Source organism: Nuphar pumila, chromosome 12 (assembly GCF_984573655.1).
Source record: "Nuphar pumila chromosome 12, dmNupPumi1.hap1.1, whole genome shotgun sequence".
In the NCBI taxonomy this organism is placed as follows: Eukaryota; Viridiplantae; Streptophyta; class Magnoliopsida; order Nymphaeales; family Nymphaeaceae; genus Nuphar; species Nuphar pumila.
In genome coordinates this window covers 77,526,419-77,541,306 of record NC_143260.1, presented here as the reverse complement: position 1 = coordinate 77,541,306, position 14,888 = coordinate 77,526,419, and positions in this window count along the sequence as shown.

Below are 14,888 nucleotides of genomic sequence, written 5' to 3'. Positions count from 1 at the left end.
TATGTTTAAGTATGTCATATCATATTTTAGCCTAGTTTATTTGCATTTGAATTTCAAAACTTGCATTTTACCAAATATCTTTCTAAAAACCCTAATTTCAAGGCCATAGTCTTGTTATTAGGGGTATTTTGGTCATTTTGACCCCAATTTCGAAATTTCATATCTTCTCTTTCATATTTATTTCATACTTTATCATTTTTATTTAAGGGAATCAAGGAAAAGGCTTATATCTAGCAAAATCCAGTAATTTCTAGATATTACTGGATAAACCTAGAAAAGCCAACATATTTTCATTAACAAAGTTTTCTAGTTTTGCAGGTACATTGAAGACTTTATTTTTCATGTATTTAAATTTCAATAGTGATGTAATTTGTAATTAAACTTTGGAATAAGAATTTACATTTCCTGCTTAGCTTAGGCAGCATTGCATATAGTTTATTTTTTTTAATAATGTTAATGTGTGATGGATGATGATTCATGCATATTCAAACTCACTATGGTCTACACGAATGGCACATGCACTAGCTTTTATGAAGTTTATAAACTTGGTGGAATTTGTATTTATGGCCATAGTCAGAATATGAATGATACCCAGATTTATGATCTTCACATTAGCCACATTCAGCCTACACTCTTAGGCTAACTTCAAAATGCACTGCATTTCCCAAAAATACAAAAAGTATTTCTCAATTCCTCAAATTCATATTCATTCATTTCATGCATTTTCCAATTCCAATTCAAATTCTAAGTCAAGGGAAATTGAATTCCTCAAAATCTCCTAAGTCTTATAGCAAAATCGATTTTCCTAAAAGCATTGAATTTCAAAGAATATTTCAAATATTTCCTAAGTTCCAAATTCAAATTTTCTAAGTTAGAATTTCAATTTCAAAGTTTGAATTCAGAGAAACCAAGTCTCAGAATCGATTTTCACCAAATGTCAAGGATTTCTCAAAATCGATTTTTATTTCTCTCAGAAGTATATTTCAAATCCCATTTCACGATTTCTCATGTGATATCATTTCCAAGATTTACATTTTCTAAATATTTCAATCATTCAAAGCAAACATCATGTTTTCAAATGTGCATTTTCTGAAAATTCATAGCACTTGCCTGATTCTATGTGCATTTAGAAATTAGAATATGATTTAGACAAGTTGAATAGAGTAGAGCATAAGATTGATCCTTGGTTCAATTACCCCTATTAAAGGTGGCAGGAACGGTTGAACCTCGTACCGACAGGCGAGTCCCATTCTTCGGAATTTTCCCGCATTTTAAAAACGGAGGTGAGTTATTTTCAAAAACTTTTTCAAAGGTCAGTTTGATTTACAAAAGTCAAAAATTTTGCGATGATAACAGGTGGCACCAACCTGAAATACCTGTTTTTACTCATTTTATTTCTTTACTTATTATTTAAAAAAAAAACAACCCCCAAATGGCGCCACAGCCAAACCCTGCCCCAAACTGTTCACTTTACCTAAGTTTTAGGTAAATGAACCCAAAATTTTCAAGTGAAGAAGACGTCTCCCTCTAAAAAAACGGTGAGCTTTTAAAGAATTTTGAATTTCTGTTCCAAAATTTTCAAACTTTTTCAAAAATCAGTTGAGGAGCTTTGAAAAGATTGGATTTTGCGGATAAGGAAGGGCGTCGATCTTTAAAAGAAGCCCCTTTGATCGCCAGAAGGAGGATCAGACTCCAGCTCTCTCAATCTCTCTTCCTCTTTCCCTATCTATCTTTCTTCCTCACCACACTACTCTTCCTCTTCCTCTTTCTTTCCACTGTCGTTCAAGAAACAAGCCTCCAAAGGTCGGCATTCAGAAGATCCAGTTCACACGATCAGGTGAGAAGATGTTTCTCATTTCTACCTTCTGAGGAGGTGAATTCTAATGATCTCATTAGAGCCGATATAAACCATCTCATTTCTTTACTATTTATTGTCATGGTATAACCATGTTACATGATCACTTCATTACCTATGTTTGTAATTTCAAAAATTATATATCATAATCATGCCATACATTGCAAATCCATTGCATTAATCAATGTGTTTTGCATCTCTAGTTGCTTCCCGCACTGAAGATCGATGATGCCTGATAATGACATCATCGGTCTACTTGAATATTAGGTTTTGACTGAATTACCATTTCTCATCCCATGGCCAAAATCTTTTCTTGATGGTTTCTGCATCATAAGCTTTATAAAACAATATTTGCCTTTCACTCACTGTTTTTCAGAGTCGTGTTTGTGTCATCTCGCATGGCATGTCATTGAGTTCATCTTTGCATTTGAAAATTCCCTCAGCAAGAAAGGATTTTCGTGGAATAAAACCTCATTTGGTCTTCTATTCATACACGACATCTTATTTAAAATAATTTTTTTTTATCTTGTTGCCTTTACATATTCTCTCTATTGGACATTAGTATTGTCTAACTCTCCTTCTTTTCACTGTTTTCTGCGTATTTATATAAATTTTTAGTTAGGTGTTTGCATCAAAACGATGTCCAGGCGGACTTATCGTACAGTGAATAGTGCCCTTAACTTAGGCACAACATCTTCTACCTATTCAAATCTTCTTCTTTTACATTCAGTTTTTTGCATTTTACTGATTTCTTGTACTTTACCGTATTTTACATCTTATTATATCATCTCTGTTACATGTTGCATCGGCATGTCTGTAGCGTTTCAATAGTCCCAAACTTGTTGCAGTAGGATTGCCATTAGCCTTGCGCCTACCGTCAATTCATCATAAGTTCTATAGTTTCTAATGACAAGGGATACAGTAATTCAGGAAGCATAGTCATCAATTTAACATTTGATTCATAGTTGTCTTTTATAAAATCCAGATCTGGAGTTCTGTTGGGTCTTTGCAAGAAACCTTTGTTGTAACAGAGGTGACATATGCTATCACCACTGTGAGATTCAATTTCATGGTGATTGACTGTGTACTTTTCTCAATATTTGCTAAAATTGATAAAAAAAATCTATCATACGGACTTTGTATTCTATCAGGTGAGATTTGGGTTCACAACATATTACTGTACTTCAATGAATATAGCACCTAGTTCTGTGTATAAAGGACCAGAGCAGTCCTTTGTAAATTGAGCCATTGCATAGCTCCACGGCATCAAGATACTGATCGAGACAATTGGCGCCAATGAAAGACCTGTTTGATATACCGATCTGACACAGATTCAGAATTGTAAAATATATGTGTTCTTAAATTAGATTTGTTTTATTGCAGCTTTATCCTTATATCACCTCATCTCAGCACTTATATTTCAGCATTTTAGCTTACCTGCACTTGCATTTCCGTATGGCTATCAATTCTTCTTTATTAGTCGTGAACCTATCAGGTGGGTTTTGCATTATTACTACTATGTTTGCATAATCAGGATGACATGTTTTGTTGATATTGAGACTATAACAGTGATGAAAATTAAATTTAATAGTAAGGTTAAAGTCCAGTCAGATTCAATACAGTTTCTACCTTACCTGTGTGTATGCCATAAGAAAGAAAGCACAAATCAACTTGTAGGAAGTAACCTGTGTCTAACAGTGCATTTTGAAGGATGTCCATTAGTCCTATATGAGTTCACACTAGTCAATGGTTTCATCATCATATATCATCAGCATGTTGCTATACCTGCGTTTGTTCCATTTCGTATTATGTAGGCTCATCTGCATTTGTGTCTAGTGTTTCTCACTTGTATATAGTTCATCTTATTATACAATCTACTCTCTGCACCTACATTCAGTCTCTTTCCTTTGGGGCACGCTGTACCTGTAGCATACTTAGCAATAGCTACATCCTGCTGCACATCCATTATACTTATTCATCTGCGTATCCATTTTACTGTTTCATCTCATCTGTAATATTTACATTGTCATTTGTATATTATAGTATGTTCTCACATTCAATCCATTGTATCCACTATCACCTTTGATAATGCATGAAATGCACATCATGTTATGAAGATATTCATGCATTTTTATATGATTTTAAGGTTTAGAACCCATGATTGGATGCATTTTGACATAAAGGAGCCATGGTTCGAATTTTAGAAAAATCAGAGTTAAATTGAGTGAGTTATGGCAATTTTAGTGTTTGGGCATGGGTTTCAAGGTGATTCGGATCCAGATCTGACCCAAATAGGCTGTTTTGGACCTTGGGTCAGTGTTTAAAACCTAAAAACCCACCTCACACGTGATCCATTACCCATTTAGAAAAGGTTTTCAGAAAACCCCCTCCAAAAGAGGCGCATAACAATAAAGTTTTTTATAAACCTCTTTCTAAAAAGTGCCCAAAGTATAAATATAAGTTTTCTGAAACCCTAACACGTTTTTGCCTTGGGATTTGTGCCCCCTCATCTGATTCTTGCTCCAGCCACCTTCTTCCCCACTCATTCCACGCCACCTCCATTGAAGACTTGGATTTTGCTTGAAATTCAATCATTTTCCTTGTGTTCTTTCGATTCATTCTCACATATCTTGTCGTTCCTTCTCATCCTTGCTGGTTATTGTGAACACCCCAAAATTTTCAAAGTTTTGTAAAAATGACCTTTTTGCCACTGTCCCCGTATTCTGAGAAAATCAAAGCTAAATTTCAGTTATTCTTCAGATCTTTTGGGTTAAATTCCATGTTGATATATTCAAACTCGATTTCGGAGCCAAACCAAGTGTTTAAAGTCCAAATCTGAGCCTCATTGTCCAAATTTTCAAATTAAAATTTCAAAATACCAAAAATAAATTTTTGAAAAGCTCAGACAGTCCATCTGGTATCCTGTTGGATTCACAACCCTGTATTTCTCAATTCGTATTTCTCAATTCGAGGTTTTAAACCTCAAATATTTCCTAAAAATCCAAATATAAACCCATTTTCTGAAGAAATTTCCCCAAATTAGCCTTGAATTCTCAAGAAAACCCTCCTTTGTAAATATTTTGCAAAAATACAAAAAAAATAGTCTTAAAACTTTATTTTCTCATAAATTTTAGAATTTTACTCTAAAAATACAAAAATATGGAAAAATAGCACAGAAACCAAAAAAAAAATTAGAAAAATTACGAGAAAAACAAATGGTTTTAAGCTTTTTAAAGTTAATTTTGCTAAAAATCTCATTTGAAAAACCATTTTACAAAAAGTTTCTTGAAAAAAATCCTCTTTTTGGAAAATAAGAAAAGTGCAAACGGCCTCGTTCCCATGCACTCCGCCCTCTCATTTTCTACCCTCCATCTCCAACGATCTTTGCATTCTCCCCCTTTCATCTTCAACAAACGGCCTCTCGAATTTTCCTTCTTCTCTTTAAAGAGAGGATCCCTTTTTCTTCCTGGGATTATCCACTTTCACGCAACAAACCCTCCTTCGGTATCATCCATTCTTCACTTCGTCCATTTTTCCTTCTCTCATCCACGATCGAGCATCCAGTCTTCATCATCGACCAATTTCTTCTTCCAGCATCAGCCTCTCCATCCGATCACGCCTCTCCTCCTTCTTCATTGGAAAAGAGGATTTAAAGAACAGGCGGAAGGGAAGCTCTCTGATCCTTGTTTCCTTGTTCTTTCCCGATCTTCTTCCCCAGTCGCCTAAAGGAGGCCAATCTGTACAACATTGGCCACGCAAAACCAGCTTCATCTACACAAGGTTAAAACTACAACAGCTAAAGAATCCCTCCCTTCGGTCAATTCACGGTAAGAACCCCTTTTCCATTTTCTCTGTTAAGTTTTCTGCATTTTTTTTTCTTTCCTCGTTCTTACCTCATCAATGCATCCTCTGTAATCCAGATTTGCATATAGCAAATTTGGTTTATAGAAAGGCAACATTCACGGAATCCATTGATTCCAACATCCAATTTATTTAGTTTTTTTCTCTAACCTTCTCGATGCAAAGCATTACGCATCATTCGTTATTCATCTGTTGTATTGAGTTTCATTTTTTTTATAAGTATGTTGATCTATTGCGTCCCCCATTAATTCATTTCATCAACCAATATTTAATGATATTACTGTTCCATTCCATTTTTAGACACGATCGTCTGTTATAAGAAACACCCAAGATCGAGTCATTCATGTGTTTTTGGCCCCCGTAGTTCTGTTTGCAGTCTACTGTGAACTGGCTGCGATCATCCAATTATGATCCCTTAATCCTTCTCTCCCTTGTTACACTGGTTTCCTTATAGCATAGTCCTGTTTAACCAACGTGATCAAAGAGGACATTGACCCTTACTGACTCTATTCCTTTTGTCCACTAAAAACTGGTTCAAACAAGTGCTGGTCTGCAGTTATATTACACTCATAATGTTCATATACATTGTATATGGTCATTTGTTATATCCTGCTACTTAGTGTCTTAGATTCATCATTCACTTTATATTCATTCCATACTAACCTTGATATTCTCATTGCACTTTACAGTTTATCTTATTTTCTCCATTTAGCTATCCTCTGTTTCATTAGATTTTTAGGGTGTGTGATATCTTTTCTAGTATGATTTATTGTTTTACATCATTTAGATTTTCTGTTGTTTATCTGTATATTATCTTACATTCCATCTCATTCATCTATGACATGGTAATATTTTAGCAGCATTTCTGTTTCATTTACATCCTTAAGTTCTTCTCCACTTTTTGGTACCTTGTTTCTTTTACCATTCATCATCACATTGCTACTGTTAAAGTGGCATAACTAGTTTTCTTTTTTTTCTTTTTCATCAGCATTTCCATATATAACATGTGTTTTTCCTATTCCAGTTCGATTCTTGCACAGTAGTTCAAACTCCCCATGTGTGCTAGCATGTGTGCACTCCTTTCTTTTTTTATGGCAGTAAAAATCACTCAATACCATCAGATGTTAGCATATCATTTGTGAATGTTCTTGATAGTGCTGGAGCTCTAGTTAAACTAATTCTGTATAAAGGAAAAATATATACACCGACTGATTCCTTCATGACCTCATGGGAGGAGGAACATATGAGCTTCTTGGAGACATTCCAGTCGTGATTCATGCAGATGATCCAACAGCACAGGCCGATGATGCATCGACACCATCCAAGCATAGTCTTGACTCAGAATTCATGTTGAAGTCGGCTCACAGAATTAACCCATTTTGAGTTGAGCTTGTTTCCCTTCAGATTCGTGATTTCATTGATCACTTTAGCAGATTGGTTTCAATGATACCAGCTGAAAAAAAATGAACCACCGAATGCTGGATTATCCTGGCATTCCTGCATTGGGTGCCATAAGCACCTCAGCTGCAAACACTCCTGCATCTCACATACCCTGTAGGTAAAGTGGGAATTCATCTGTCAAGTGATGTCCTGTGGCTGCACAAGCGGAGGGTTTGTATATTGAGAGTTGACTGACATACTCGCTTACCAGCCAGTCATTAGCCTTACAGATAACAATGGCAATCGTGAATCACCATCACCTTTTTTATTTTAAATTGCCATATGTTTATGTTTCCTGCAAAACACATTGTTGTATATTCATCCTTCATTCACTAAAATACACTGTTATTGCATTCAACTACACCCACCTTCATTCCAGCCACATATTACATGCTTCTGCTTCTGCTACACAGCAACATACACCCATGCTGTCACCTACAGTGATATTTTAGGCATTACTGTGATTGCACTTTTGATATCCACAGCAGTGTGTGCACACTACTGTAGTTCCATTTGGTCACCTATGGTAGTGCTGAATGCTGCTGCAACTGGCTGCATCTTCAGCACCTTAGCTTTTCTCACAGAAATCACACATCTTCACCATTTTCCTGCACTTCCACTATCTCACAAGCCATCATCCACCTACTTTGCATCCATATGATATATGTATGTATACATATGAATATATATATATATATATATATATATATGTATACATATGAATATATATATATATATATATGTGTGTGTGTGTGTGTGTGTATATATATTATTTCCTATCCTTCCACACTTTAGATCATAAATGTCGCTGCATTTAGCATTCAGCACAAGATAGGTATATAGGTTTCTCACCATTTGTATCTCTAATATCAAAGTGACACTTGCAATCCTCCTAATCTTTTTATTAAAAGTGTTTTGCAAGAAATACATGGAAGATGCTGTTTTTTAGAATTAGAGACTCTTATAAATTCTGAGTTGAAATTTGTAATAGCTAGATATAATGAGAATTCATATTTTCAGCTTTAGATAGAATGAATGAGCATTGTAAATTACTTGATTTCATATCATTTTCTTCTTTTACTTTCAAAAATTCACAAATGGGAACACGAATGGCACGTGCACCATTTTATAAAAGGTGATTAAAGCCTAAGTTGATGATTTGCATCAATGGCCATAGTCAGGATGTGAACAAAACTTAGGATTTTCATCTTTTATGGAATAACACTGGATCCAAACTGGATCTCTTTTAAAAAATCATCATATTTTTAATTATTTTTCTTCTTTTATCAGGGTTTAAATTAAAATTAACTCAAAATGTATATCAATGACCATAGCCAGGATATATTGAGAGTTAATTTCATTCTAAACTCTATAAAAGCACCAAAATATGTTTTATTCTTTATCTGAATTTAAATATGATTAGTGTATAATACATTTAATGACCATAGTCAGGGATGTATTATATCTTCAATCTTATTTTAATTCATCTGAAGAATGAAATATACTTTTCAAATCCAATTTCAAAATTCTTTAAATTCATTCATCATTTAGGATAGAATTGCATCATATTTTCCAAATTCTCTTTTAAAAACTCTAAGTGATTTCCTTCAGATATCTTCTTCACTTCTCAAATCAACTTTCAAACTTCTGTAAAATTCAAATACCATCTTCAGATTCTAACCTTAGATTCAAAGTCCAATTTGACTTTGAAATCCATTTTGTATATCCCACAAGTCAAATTCAATTTCAAAGTTCAATTTAAATCTGAAGTCTCTGATTCATCTGATTCAAAATCATGTTTATCTTCTTATCTTCAAATTCAAAATCAAAGTTCGAGATTGATTCTGAATCTCAAAGACTTGACTCTCCCTAAATATTAAAATTCAATATGGGTTTTCAAAACCGAGATCCATCTTCAAAAAGTCCCATTTTGGACTTTCAAAATCCAAATCCAAAGCTAGATCCCAATCTCAACTTGGATCCAGATTTCCAAATACAATCTCCACCTTTGGATCTTAGACTTAAGATCCAAATTTCATTTTAGGATCCAGAATCCAACCCCATCTTGGATCTTAGACTTCAGATCCAAATTCCATCTTGGATTCCAGATCTTGGATCCAATTCTATTTAGGATCCAGAATCCAACTCCATCTTGGATCTCAGACTTTAGATCCAAAATCCATTTTTAGGATCCAGAATCCAACTTCATCTTGGATCTTAGACTTCAGATCCAATTCCGTCTTGGATCTCAGGCTTCAGATCCAAAATCTATTTTACGATCCAGAATCCAATTTCCATCTTGGATCTCAGACTTCAGATCCAAAACCCATTTTAGGATCCAGAATCCAATTCCATCTTGGATTCCAGATCTTGGATCCGATTCATCCAGAATTCAACTTCATCATTGGATCTCAGATTTCAGATCCAATTCCCATTTAGGATTCTAAATCCAGAATTCAATTTCATCTTGGATCTCAATTCTATCTAGGATCCAGACTATTGATTCAAATTTTATCTTGAATTCCAAATTTCAAATCAAATTCTATTCCGAATTCCAACTTTCAAAACCAATTCCATTTTCATTCCAGATTTCAAAATCTAAGTTTATCTTGATTCCCAAAATTCCATAAACCAATTCTGTTTCTTAATTCTATTTGGATTTCTCAAATCTCATTCTGAGTTCAAACTTCAAAGGTAGAATTCAATTCCATTTCAAACATTCATCCAGGTTCAAAATTCTAAATCAAAGTCCATTTATGACTTTGAAACTTCCTCTTTTTCTCCTTTTATCTCAGCTTCAAAACATTTTTTTCAAAATCAAAGATTTATTCTCAAACTCTGATTATTTCAAAAACTTAGAACTTTAAATCTCAAGTTCTAAGTTAGAAACCATTTCTTCACTCTATTATCAGATTCATCTGAAAAACACTTGGAGATTTCCAAAATCATTTTTTCAAAAAGTGCATACATCCTTGCGTTGCACAAGCATGATTCTTTGTGTGTTTAGATTTAGGATAAATTCTTAGATAATACTTTAACAAAGCAAAAGGCATGAATTCGACCCTTGGTTCGATTACCCCTGGTAAAGGCGCTAGGAACGGTCGGACCTCGTACCGATGAGCGAGCCCCGTCTCCCAATTTCCCCACAATATTTCAAAATGGAGGCGGGTTATTTTTCTAAATATTTTCAAAATTAAGGTCAAGTGAGACCTTCGCAAAAGAGTTCCTCTTTTTTTCTTTCTTTTCTTTTCTCTTCTCTCTTCTTTTCTGTCTTTTCATTTCTCCCTTTCAAAAAGGAGGAAATAGGGATTGGAAAGGAAAAGAGAAGGAAGAGAGAGAAAGAATACAAAGAGAGGAAAAATTTTGCGATGATCACAGTTTTGGCGACTGTGATGGGACTCGCCTTCATCCGGTCAAATTTATGCCTTTTTCTTTTGCCTTGATATTATTTAAGTCTTTATTCTACGAATGTCAACTTCATTTTCATGCAAACCTTAGGAACCTAGACTCTGTCCTAAGCTGACATCATTGCATATAGGATTTAAGTATGGTTTGGTAGGACCATATTGAGGAGATTATTCCATGTTCACATTAGACTTAGGTCTGAAATACAACTCTCCTCAATTCTAGGGATTGAATGCAAAACAATGTATGAAAATGTATGCTCCTCTTCATTTTTATCTATCTCTTTTAGGACTTGCATTAAGAGCCATCTAATTTCTTGCATGTTGAGCATATTTTTGAAAACATCCCTACCTATATTGTCCCGGTCTTCACGTTGCTGGGCTGTCTCACTGAACCATAGTTCGGGATAGAGCCTCACAACTGGACCACCTATTTGGGTTCGCGCCCCCCTACCACGTACCTAAGGGCCATAGTCTGAGGTATATCGATAGGTGCTCAAGGATGTTGGGAAGCCATTACCTTAGAACCAGAGAAATATTTCTTTGCCACGTACTTCGAGCTTCGGCTTGAGTATATCGGTGTATCTTGATTGAAATCAGATGATCTAAACCTTAGAGTTAGGATTAAGGTCCTATCAGCCATTTCAAAATATTGCATTTAGAGTCAGCTTTAGGGAGTGCTGTGTGCGCAACTTTTGTGATGCGATGTTTATATATATATATATATATATATATATATATATATATATATATATATATATATATATCAAACCTTTTCAAAAACCCTGGGTGTATTATTCAAAATTTCCCCTTTAAAAAAACCCAGGTGTATATTTTCCTTTAACCTACATTCTTTTCTCTTTTAAGATCAAATTTTCTTCAAAACCCTGGAAAATTCCTTTAAAATTTTCTCGATCTCTCAAAAATTTCCAGGTTTGATTCTTCAAGAGTCTATCCGTAAGTCCTGCATTCTATCTAATTCTCCTTATCTCTTCTTTGCCCCAGTATTATTCTAAATGACGTCCAATTCTCTCGATGTTGTCTTTCTCAAAGATCATGTCTTCTATCAGATTCAGGATGGATCCCCGGATCATCGGGTCATCCAGTCTCATCCTTTCTTCTCTCGGTGGTATTATTCTTGGTTCGCCACCTTCTCGCGTATGTTCTCAGACCACCTAGATGACTGTGGGTTGGAGATGGCATCAGCATTAGGCAAGCGAACCATCAATGGACGTCTGATTCAAGCTATGGCAGAACGATGGAATCCACATACCTGCACATTTTGGTTTCCTTGAGGAGAGATAACTCTACTGATGGACGTATTCAACGATATTATGGGATTGCCCGAACCAGCTGGTCAGCCAGATGATCCTGTCGAGCAGCAGTTCCTGATCAACATTAAAGGGGTAGATGTTCGAGAAGCTTTGGCCAGAGCGACAGGAAGCATATCCTAGCCTCTCACTGAGATCGATGGGAATCAGTTCATTGACCTGTTCAGACTCTATCGCAAGTACGGAGCTTGCGAAGAGGTTGGCACTTTGTCTCGAGCAGCAAAAGACAAAATTCAGCATGCCATGATCCTATGCACAGTAGGATTAGCTTTCTTCCAAGATGGTCAGAATTTCATAGATATCAGAGTTGCCCAACTCTTTCGAAGATTGGGAAGCAAGCAGACCCGTCAACTTTCAGTCTCCATGGCCGCATTAGCCTTTCTTTACCGAGGCTTGGCTCATTTTGCCCTTGGAGAGACCATTCTGGTGGAAGGATGCACTTATGCCTTGCAGTCGTGGTTCCTGCGACATGTTCCATCAAAGGCCAGTTCCTTCAGATTCAGCAGTAAGCAGCCTAAATCTGTCATTTAGTGTCAAACATTGATCGAGAAACTGCATCAGGAGGAGATTGTTTGGAACTTCTTCGACAGAAAAGAATCAGTTCCTTGTTACACTTATGCTCACAGCAAGCGCTACAGATTGCTCGGCCCCTTCTTTTGTGTCGATTATCAACCAGAAAGGTGTCTCAGACAGTTTTCGCAACGGCAGGTTCACACCAACATCCGCTTCTTGACAGGCAATATGCCAGAATTCAATCTACAATCGGATCAGTGGTCTGGGGCATACCATGTCACCAAATATACTTGGGATTTCTTCATTTCTCTATCTGTATTTCCAAGATCAAATGTATCTTTTGAATATCAAGAGTGGTGGCAAACTGTCTGCCCACCCTCTCTCTGTCTTTGAATATTACTATCAATAAAAATTACTTTTTGGGCTAAATTTTATTCTTTTATTTTGTTTTATAGCATAAATGGTCACGATTCTGGTGACGACCTCATTTCGGGTAAATGGGACAGTCCTCCTACTTCTCTTCAATATCTTTTATCATGGTTGACGACCTCGCCTAGGTAACAAGGCACATTTTTCCGTTATCATAAAATGGTAACACAATTATCACAAGTCTTGTGATGACCAAATCCCGGGTAATGGGATAATCTCTTAAAAAGTTATCTACCAAAGCCCTTCATTCTTGCTTTTTCCAAAAGAATCGTGGTTTGCAAAAAGTCTCTTCTATACTCTAATCATTCCCATATTCTGCAGGAAAACTTTGGCATCCCAAGATGGTTCAGACTAGAGCTGGTAAGCAGACTGTTCAGCAGCACAGCGACAGTGAGCAAGAAGAGATGAATTCTCCCAGATCATCTAAGAAACATGACTCAGGGGAAGAAAGTGATGTCGATCCTGCTATGTACAGAGTTTTTCAAAAGATGATGACCAAAATGATGGCAGAGCAGGCTAAGGCTGGTCCAAAGAAAGCAGTTGCTAAAAGCAAGATTAAGAAAAAGCTCATGAAAAAGCCTGTCAAGATCAGTAAGCAGAAAATACAGTGTGACAGTACTTTTGAGAACTCAGAATCGGCAGAAGAAGACTCTGAAGGAGAAGAGCAGTTGATGTATGTCCCCAAGCATCTGCGACAGCCTAAGAGGACAGTTGAGGAGCCTGTATCAGTGAAACCCAAGTACTGGGCACCAGCGGAAGATCTGATCCAAGCATTAACAAAGATAGTCAAGGATCTACAAATCCGAGACAAGGGAAAAAGGTCATACACCAGGCAAGATTTTTACCTTGGATTGGAAGGGGATAACGATCTGGAGAATCTCCCCCAAAAAATCATTAAGTTCGATGGAACCGGCGATCCTAAAGCTCATTTGGCTATGTTTTTTGCAGAATGCGCCCGGTTCAACGAGGATAACTGTGCCCTTTTCCTCTATTTCTCACGCAGTTTGGAGGAGATAGTTGCCAAGTGGTACGCCGAGCATGTCAATCCCATTGAATTGAGGGATTTCGACAAAATTGTCAACATATTTGTTGAGCGCTTTCTGTTCAACACAGAAGCTCTGCCTACGCTCAACCATCTATACAACCTCAAGCAGGAACCCAATGAAAAGGCCAAGGATTTCATTCACAAATGGAGGAGTATTTGTAATAAGATGAGAAATCCCATTTCTGAGAAACATGCCCTCCAAATCATTCTCAACAACTTCTCACAACCTCATCTTTCCATACCTGTCCAAGTCATTTCTTGAACTAACAGAACGAGCAGAATGAATCAAAATGGGAGTAGAGAATGGAATGTATGAAGGTGTCACTCTGGCTAAGAATGTTCGGGATCCGAAGAAGAAGGCACACTTTACTTACTTGGCTGAGGTTTCAGGTGACAACCAGGGCAGTAGCAGCAAGAACGGCAGCGACAGTGGCACGAAGCCTAAGCAGAACAGAGGTAGAAAAGGAAAATTTTTCAAGAACAATGATAAGCTTCTCTCAAGCGGTCCTCAACAAAAAGGGGATCTTCAGGAAAAGCCCAAGCATATCAATTGGAGCAGGGATCGAAAATTTACTCCCCTCGATCAGCCTTTGGAAAAAGTTCTAAAATATTTATTGTCCCACGGAATGGTAAAACTTTCCAAAGTCGCAGATCTGCCAATAATCACGGGAAGATTCAAGGAGCAGTATTGCAAGTTCCACAGGGCGACATGGCATGATACAGAATATTGTTTCATCCTGAAGCACTTGATCCAGGACTGTATTGATAAAAGCATCCTTATAGAAGATGAAGAGGAAGGAAAAATGAAAATCTTGTCCGCCCCATTCCCAAAACATTCCGCCGCAGCCATTTCAGAACATTCATTCCTTCCACAAAGCCATATACATCCATGCTCTAGTGAAGACATAAGTCTTCAGCATCAGGTGATGGTTCTGCATCAAGATTAACCTACATCTCAGAAGATGAATATCTTCTCGTTTTTTAACAAAATGAATGCATCAGGTTAGAGC